Source organism: Erinaceus europaeus, chromosome 11, assembly GCF_950295315.1.
Source record: "Erinaceus europaeus chromosome 11, mEriEur2.1, whole genome shotgun sequence".
NCBI lineage: Eukaryota > Metazoa > Chordata > Mammalia > Eulipotyphla > Erinaceidae > Erinaceus > Erinaceus europaeus.
The window spans coordinates 107763853-107772992 of NC_080172.1; positions in this window are offsets into that span (position 1 = coordinate 107763853).

Sequence of the window (9140 nt, forward strand, 5' to 3'; positions counted from 1 at the left end):
GGGAGAAAAAACTAGTTATAGCCACAGGCCTTTTGGAATATAACTAAAATATGACAAAATGGAGTGCCTTCCCCCAACTCTTCATCTGCACTATTCCAGCCTTTAGGTTCATCATTGTTCAACAATTTGTGTGGCTTTGTATGTTATTAACTAACTCTCTTTTCAGCCACCAGGTTCTAGATGCTACCGTAATGCCAACCAGACTTCCCTAGACAGACAACCCCACCAATGTGTCCTGGAGCTCAACTTCCCCAGAGCCCAACCTACTAGGGAAAAGAGAGAGGCAGGCTGGGAGTATGGATCGACCTGTCAATGCCCATGTTCAGCTGGGAAACAATTAGAGAAGCCAGACCTTCCACCTTCTGCATACCACAATGACCATGCTCCCAGAGGGATAAAGAATAGGATAGCTATCGGGAGGGGATAGGATACAGAGTTCTGGTGGTGGGAATTATGTGGAGTTGTACCCCTCTTATCTATGGTTTTTGTCAGTGTTTCATTTTTATAAATAAAATTTTTTTAAAAAAAAAGAACAAATCATGAAAATTTCAAAACATGTGACAGCCAAGACTCCTTTGGTGGGAGAGAGGGCTCCAGGTAGGGTGTCTACACTGCAATGCACACAACCTAAGTTTCATATTACAACATCAGAGGGAAGGTGCTATGGAGAAAAAAGGGCAAACTCTCTTTCTCTGCATTTCTCTCTCTGTCTCAGTGGGAAATAAAAAAAAACTGACATGTAATAATGAAATTTTATAAGTGTGAGGCCCTAGTTCTATGGGTAAAAAAAAGTACTATCTCTTAAAAATTGTATTATCTTGGGGTTAGCATATAGTTCACCAGGAAAGCACACAGGCTATCATGCACAATGACCCAGCTTTGAGACCATGAGGACATCAGCAGCAGGAGACTTTATAAGCAGTATTTCAGGGTCTCTTTCTGTTCTCTTTCTGTCTCTTTCTTTCCGTCACTAGCTCAAAGAGAGAAAAGAAACAATGAATCCATGGAATGGTTGTGCAGGCCCAGAGTCCCAGGGATACTCTGAGGTAAAAATATAAAAATAAGATAAAGAGTATTTATTTCCTATTCATCTTTAATTTTGACCTAAATTAGTTGCTTTCAATCTTGAGAAACTATTGTTATCATTTCTATTTTTGATGTCTTTAAAGTCATATTATTTTACATTCTCAAGCTAATGTTTTAGTTGTACCACCTACCCTTCCAGGTAGAGTTATACTATAAACTGGGTTATGGAGCAAAAGAATACATTCATGTGGGGTGAGCAGTAAGGCAGCAGGTTAAGCACACAAGGCGCTAATCACAAGGATCTGGGTTCCAGCCGCGGGTTCCCCACCTGCAGGGGGCAGTGGCTTCACAAGCACTGAAGCAGGTCTGCAGGTGTCTTATCTTTCTCTCTCCCTCTCTGTCTTCCCCTCCTCATTCTATTTCTCTCTGTCCTATCCAAAAACAGTAATAACAACAATAACAACAAGGGTAACAAGTGCAACAAAAATGGGAGGAAAAATAGCAGCCAAGAGCAGTGGATTCATAGTGCAAGCACTGAGCCCTGGAGGCAAAAAAAAAAATTCATATGATTCCTGATTTGTACTTGGAAAAAAAATTGAAATGAATATGGACCATCAGGTGGGAATCTTGATCAAAATTTTTTTTAAAAAAATCTTTGACATATCTTAAAACTAGAGTCCCTAGGTTCAAATTCTGGTTCCTCTACTTAGCAGGTAACCTAAACTATTGGCTTATTCACTTTATGTTAACGGTCCATAAAAATAGTGAGAAGATTTCCCACCTCATATAGTTGTTGGGGACATTAATATGCTAGTATATAGTGTAGCGATAGAGAAATGTGATTACATTATAGCAATAATATGGTTTTCTTATGTGCTTTGTTTTTTAATTTTTTATTTGGGGGTTAATAGTTTATAGTCAATAGTAAATAGGGTAGTTGATACATGTGCAACATTTCTCAGTTTTCTGCATAACACTAACTCCCCACCTAGATGGTCCTCCCTCATCACGTTCCAGAACCTGAAACTTCTTACTTGTTTTTATTTTATTTTATTGTTGTTTTTCTTTTTTCTTCTTTTTTTTTTTCCTTTTTTAACCAGTGCACTGATTAGCCCTGGATTCTGGGGATGCTGGGATTAAAACTAGAACCTCTGATGTCTCAGGTACAAAAATCTGTTAAATTACTATTGGTGTTATTCCCCTCCCCAGTCTTTTTGTTTGTTTTTAAAGCATTTATTTCATTTATTTTTATATGTAAGAGATTAAGAGCAGGAATAAGCTCTGACAATGCCAGAAATTAAACCTAGGCCTACAGATATGTAAGTTCTGTGTTCTAATATTTAGAGCTACTTTCCTGCTCAAAATGTCTTTACTCAAGTCATGTCTATTGTGTATGTTTGTATGTGTGTATGTTTCCAGAGATCCACAACTGGATATTAACCAGTCATATGCTTTCTCCATGAAATGTATGCTGAAAAGAGCCAAAATGTCAGATCCTGGGCAGGAGAAGACACTTACAGACTACAAACTGCTGGGGTTAGTATTCAATCTCCTCTAATGAACCAGATGAACCTGTCTATGTGATTATAGTTATCTATAAAGAAATAGAAATTTCATCTACTTCAACGTAAACATTATGATCACTAGTTCAACTTAAAAGAAGCATATTGTTTTTCATATAAAAATGCACATTGTTGTCAGAAAAGGACCTAATTCACCTGTCACTACTATTCAAGAATACCATTCTGAATCTTCACACCACTGTATTGCCACTCTCAAATATTGCCCACTGAGTAAGTATTCATTAAGTCTTCTCTCTCTGTCAGACATTCAGCTATCCTTAATCCTCTAGCCCATTCTTTAAATGTACATAATTTACTCCCAGTCTTTCCTCTCTCTTCAACATTAGTCTAACAATGTTCTCTTGGCATCTTCCTTGGCACTCTTCCATCTGTCCTCTGTCTCCCACCTGAATATTAAATAGAATCAGTCATTTAAAATACAAATATAAAAGCTCAACTCCCTCACCAATGTTATCATTCTTTCTTATTCTACTCTCCAAGTCTTTATAACAAATTCCTAGCCAGTTTTCTTTGACTTTTGTTAATAAGTACCCAGAACTATGAAAGAAAAATTATAAAAGTTTTAGGCACCATTATAATTACAAAGTAGAAGAAAAACATGTCTTCCAGGCTCTGAGAATTCCTCACACCCAGTCAATATTTCTACTTGTCTCTCTCAACTCTCTTTTTCAAGTCACACAGCAGGTATTCTCAAACTCCTATTATTTCTCTCAAGATCCGTCACCACTCTTTTTATAATACATTAATCACTAGATGACTTGGCTGAGAAAACTGAGACCCTGCCTTCGTCTTTTCTACTTCCAAACGCACATCCACCTCAGTTCTTCTCATCTCTACTTGCCCAGAACTTAAGGATTTGCTCTAAATTTTAAGCAAATGTCACCAGCTGAGCACTTGTTTTTTGGTTTGTTTTTTTTCTCATATACCACTTGAGTTGACAGTTTTCACTGCTCATAAAAACTGCATAAAAACTGCAGCAAAGGTGGGCGCGAGGAATAACATCACTGCAAGACTGGCCAGCTCCTCATGGGGCGCGAGCGCTTCCACACTGCGATCATCATCTCTGGCATTATGCTATTCCACTGCAGAATACTGGGCCCCAGTATGGTTCCGTAGCCCCCATGTCCACTTGGTCGATTCCAAATTATATTCCTCCATGAGGATCATTTCTGGAACCATCCGTTCCACCCCGGTTCCATGGCTGCCAGTTCTTAGCAACATCGCCCCGCCAGATATTCGTCGGGATGCGGCATCATCTAAGTTCATTTCCCACGTCTACGCTCGACCGGACCTGCCAATATACGCGGATATCTTCGCCCACCCTGTCCAACGCTTGACGTCTCGTCACCCAATCTGTTCCCCTACGCCTACACTGAACTTCTCTGTTCCAGTCTCTTGGAAACAGAGTTGGCAGTCAGCTGAGGTAAAGAACAAACACCTCATCACAGACCCCTGCAAGCGTCAACCCGGCTTTGACCTAGCACGTTATGATTGGGCCCTCCTCAATCGCTATCGAACAGGCCATGGCCGGTGCGCCACTATGTTCCATTGCTGGGGAGCCAGAGACGACCCGAACTGCCCCTGAGGCTACAGACAGACTATGACCCACATAGTCGACGACTGCCACCTCTCCAGATTCAAAGGAGGTCTCGAAACTTTACATCAGGCTCAACCTGCCGCTGTTGACTGGCTACGGAAGAAGGGCAAACGCTAGAAGAAGAAGAACTGCTGGCGGTTTCTTTCCTTCCTCTTAGCTGTTTCCACTATAATGCAGTAACTGTACTAATGAAAGAAAAAAAAAAAACTCCAATTCAGCAAAAAAATTCCCCAAAATAACAACCTTTTGAAAAATGAAATTAAAGTTCCTCAAAACCTACATACTTTTGCAACAATAGAAATTTCATTCTTAAAAACAGTAAAACTGAGAGATGATTTGAACCATGTAGGCACTCTAAATGTTGTTGCTATACTAGATATTAAAATGTACATGCAGAACATAAATATATTTTAAGGTATTAGTGCCTAGAGGGAATAGAGAAAATATAGATGAAGGATTCTAAGTCAGAGGGGCTATTTTCATGATAAACATGGGAAACTGAGTGATCTCCCACCAGCTGAGGAAAAGCAAGTCTGAGGATGTTTTGAGATGGAAATGAAAAGACAGAGACTGAAGAAGAAAGAGATGCTAGTGCAATGAGCTCTAAGTTTCCTTATAGGGAGTCTGGTGGTTGTGCAGCGGGTTAAGTGCAGGTGGTGCAAGGTGCAAGGACCGGCCTAAGGAACCAGTTCCAGCCCCCGGTTTGAGCCCCCAGCTCCCCACCTGCAGGGGAGTCGCTTCACAAGTGGTGAAGCAGGTCTGCAGGTGTCTATCTTTCTCTCCACCTCTCTGTCTTCCCCTCCTCTCTCCATTTCTCTCTGTCCTATCCAACAACAACATCAATCATAACTACAACAATAAAACAACAAGGGCAACAAAAGGGAATAAATAATAAATAAATATTTAAAAAATAAATCAATAAATTTCCTTATAATACACTAAATTCTTATTGCAGGAGGTTAAAAAATACTCAGCAGAATACAACCAGGATCTTTTCAGAAACATACTAAGTCACACATGGGTGCAGGCATGTGTGGTCCGTAGATAGCAAGGGGTGAGGAGGAGATAATCACGACTTAGAAGCCATGCTTAGTGTCATTTTTGGAGTTACACAGCACAGCACATTCTCCTATGCTGTTACCCATCAAAGGCTGGAAATTCAGCAGAGGGACCCTATATTGACATCACAGATACTAAACAGGCCCTACAACACACGGTAGAATCTCCCCTCGCCAAACACCACATACAAACAGGGAAATCCAACACTGTAGCCACAGCGCCACATGCTGGCACAACAACAAAAGCCACATTAAATTAAGAAACAAATATCTCACACACGGTGATGTTGGACAATATAACCAACCAGACAGACACATAGTGATTTAAAAAAAAAAAAAAAAAAACTGACAGACTTCAGAAAACTCATGAGCACACGTTGCAATGCGCAAGGACCCAATTTCAAGCCCCCAGTTACCACCTGCAGGAGGAAAGCTTTGTGACTGCTGAAGCAGGACTACACATGCCTGTCTCTTTTCCTCTGTATTTCCGCCTTCCCTCTCAATTTCTGACTGTCTCTATCCAGCAAATAAAGATAATTAAAAGTTTCTTAAAAGAAAGGAAACTAAACTTAGAACACAGACAAAAGTTCAATAACTCAGAGACTAATTCAGAGATCATATTGCTAAAGACTTACAAAACACACACACACACACACACACACACACACACACACACACATCCAAAAATAGCTGCAGGATATAAAGGACAATTTGGATGAAGTTCAAGCTCAGATAACAGGCCTAAAAAGTAGACTAAATCAAGTTGAGAAGAGAATGTCAATGCTAGAAGGTATAACTACTACACTATAAATTTAACTTTTGGGGAGTTGGGTGGTAGCACAACAGGCTAAGCGCAGGTGATGAAAAGCTCAGAGACCGGTGTAAGAGTCCCGGTTTGAGCCCCCAGCTCCCCACCTGTAGGGGAGTCGCTTCACAAGCAGGTGAAGCAGGTCTGCAGGTTTCTATCTTTCTCTCCCCCTCTGTGTCTTCCCCTCCTCTCTCCAATTCTCTGTCCTATCCAACAATGATGACAACAGTAATAACTACAACATAAAGCAACAAGGACAACAAAAAGAGAATAAAATTTTTTTATTTATTCTCTTTTATTGCCCTTGTTTTATTGTTGTAGTTACTATTGTTGTTATTGTTGGATAGGACAGAGAGAAATGGAGAGAGGAAGGGAAGACAGAGAGAGGGAGAGAAAGATAGACACCTGCAGACCTGCTTCACCACCTGTGAAGCAACTCCACTGCAAGTGGGGAGCCAGGGGCTGGAACCAGGATCCTTCTGCTGGTCCTTGCCTTTGTGCCATGTGCGCTTAACCCGCTGTGCTACCGCTGGACTCCCATAAATAAATATTTTTAAAAATTAACTTTTGAAGAGGGAAGGTTTAGAAAAAAATAAGCACTTTTCTGTGAAGTAGAAAATAATACAAAGAAGTGTTCCACAGGGAATTCCAGTATAAAGCTTTTTGTATAATTTTTATTAGTGATTAAATAATGATTAGCAAGACTGTAAAATGACAGGAGTACAATTCCACACAATTCGCACCACCAGAGTTCTGTGTCTCATCCCCTCCATTGGAAGCTTCACTAATCTTTATCCCTCTGAAAGCATGGACCAAAATTCTTTATGGGGTGCAGAAAGTGGAAGGTCTGGCTTCTGTAATTGCTTCTCCACTGAACATGGATGTTGGCAGGTCTACCCAGACCCCCAGCCTGTTTCTGTCTCCCCTAGTAGGGTAGGGCTCTAGAGACGTGAGACTTCAGAACACACTGGTGAGGTTGTCTGCCTGAGGAGTCCAGAATGGTGTCATGGTAGCTTCTGCATGGTGGTAAGATATAAAGCAAATTGTTCAATAAATGGGAACTCAAAGGTAGGAATAGAGGAGATGAAATGAGGGGGTCCTTGTGTGGGAATAAACTAGGAAGTCTATTTTAGGTATGTTCCATGTGGCCTATGACTATAGTAATTTTTGCCTGAAGCTGATAGCTAATATGCAGGGAGACTAAAAGTGTTGTCTGGGAAGACGGTGTCATAGTTGATAATAGGACTAGAAAGCTGGATAAAGGCAGAGGTTTATTCCAAAAAATGAGGAAATTACGTAAATACCATTAACTATCAACCCCATCAGTCTGACCCAGGGCCCATGTCTATTCATATTCCGCACAGGAGCCTGTGTAACTTCTGCAACCCTGTCATTCTGAGCTCATAGTCCCTGGTCACAGCTAGGAAGATTCTAGGCTGCACTCAGTTTCCTTGATTGGGGAAGGTTGATCTACTCTACCTTCAGAGAGAGGCAGTCTCTGCCATTGTTGCTCTGTAGTGTGAGCAAGATCCTGGAGAGGTCCACAAGAGGGCTCATAATAACATTCCTGATGGAAGTGACCAGTGTTGGCAGAGAGAGGGATCTATTAGAGGTCTAGGCCCATCATATCTTTGTGGGAATACACACAGAGACACTGAATTATAAACTTAAAATTCTATAATATTATAGTTAATGTTAACTTGGTAGTAAGTAGTTAAAATACAGTTAATAGGTGGCCAGGTGGTTGCACACCAGGTTAAGCACACTTAGTGCCAAGTGCAAGGAACAACGCAAGGATCCAGGTTCAAACCCCTGGTTCCCCAACTGCAAGGAGGTGGCTTTGCAAGCAGTGAAGCTGGTCTACAGGTGTCTATCTTTCTCTTCCCCTCCTCTCTCAATTTCTCTGTCCTACCCAACAACAAAAACAATAATAGTAACAACAATGCATAAAAGATGGTCACTAGGAACAGTGGATTCATAGTGCAGGATAACCCTAGATGCAAAAAAAAAAATAATAAAATTAATAGTAAAAATCAACTATTGTCTCTGTGACATAACAGATTAAATGTATTAGTATTATGTTTTGGATAATGATGATGATACATGGTAAGCAATCCACTATAAAAATATTATTATTATCATCATTATAACTGTCGGTTGTGGCCAGGTGTCGGGCTGCACCATGGAGAAGAGAGAGAGAGGAGGTCCGGAGCAGATGGGGTACACAGATCTTTATTATAGCATGGGGGGGTGGCTCAGGCCATGTGGAGTCAGTCAACAAAATGGCCGTCCCCACTACCTCACCACCGGGCAAGAAGGAGAGGGCGCTGAGAGAGAGAGAGAGAGCCGAGAGAGGTGACGTGTGGGGCCAGGATTGGTTGAAGGGGGCACTGCTAGGATTTCGCGGGGCGTGGTAAAACCTGGGGGCAGAGACTGCATCAGAATAAATCCTCAGCATCAATAACTACCATTAGTATTGAAAGTCTACATTGTTATGGTGTTGACTACTCAGTAGGTCATATTTCATTCAATGAATAATGAATTTACACAACATATATTTAATACTTAATATATATTTATATTTTAAATGTACTATATATACACTCCATTTCATTGTATTTAACTTTAGATAGTTAAAATTCTGCAATAAAAAGGAAAACATAATTGATATACCCCTGTCGGGGTCTCTGGCGGGGTGATCTCCAGGGGAAAGGTAACGGACCGGTTCTTTCTCGCTCGTGACAGGGGACGACATGAAGTAAAAGACACCGGGGAGACTTGCAGCGTGCTCAGACCTCAGATCTCCAGTCTCAGGTCTCAGGTCTCGTTTATTACCAGGTGGACATGAGTTAAATAGAAAACCAAACAAAGGGAATTATTGAAATATGTCAGAAATTACAGGTTTCTTAAAAATCAGCTTGCCCTTATGGTAGGGGGCTGGTATGACAGGAATTGATGAGATACAAGACAGTTATTCTCCATGACACAAGCAACTTAATTATCCAAAGGTGTCTGAGAGAAGCCTAGGGGTTAAACCAGTAGGGTGAGACAGAGAGAAGATGGTTATC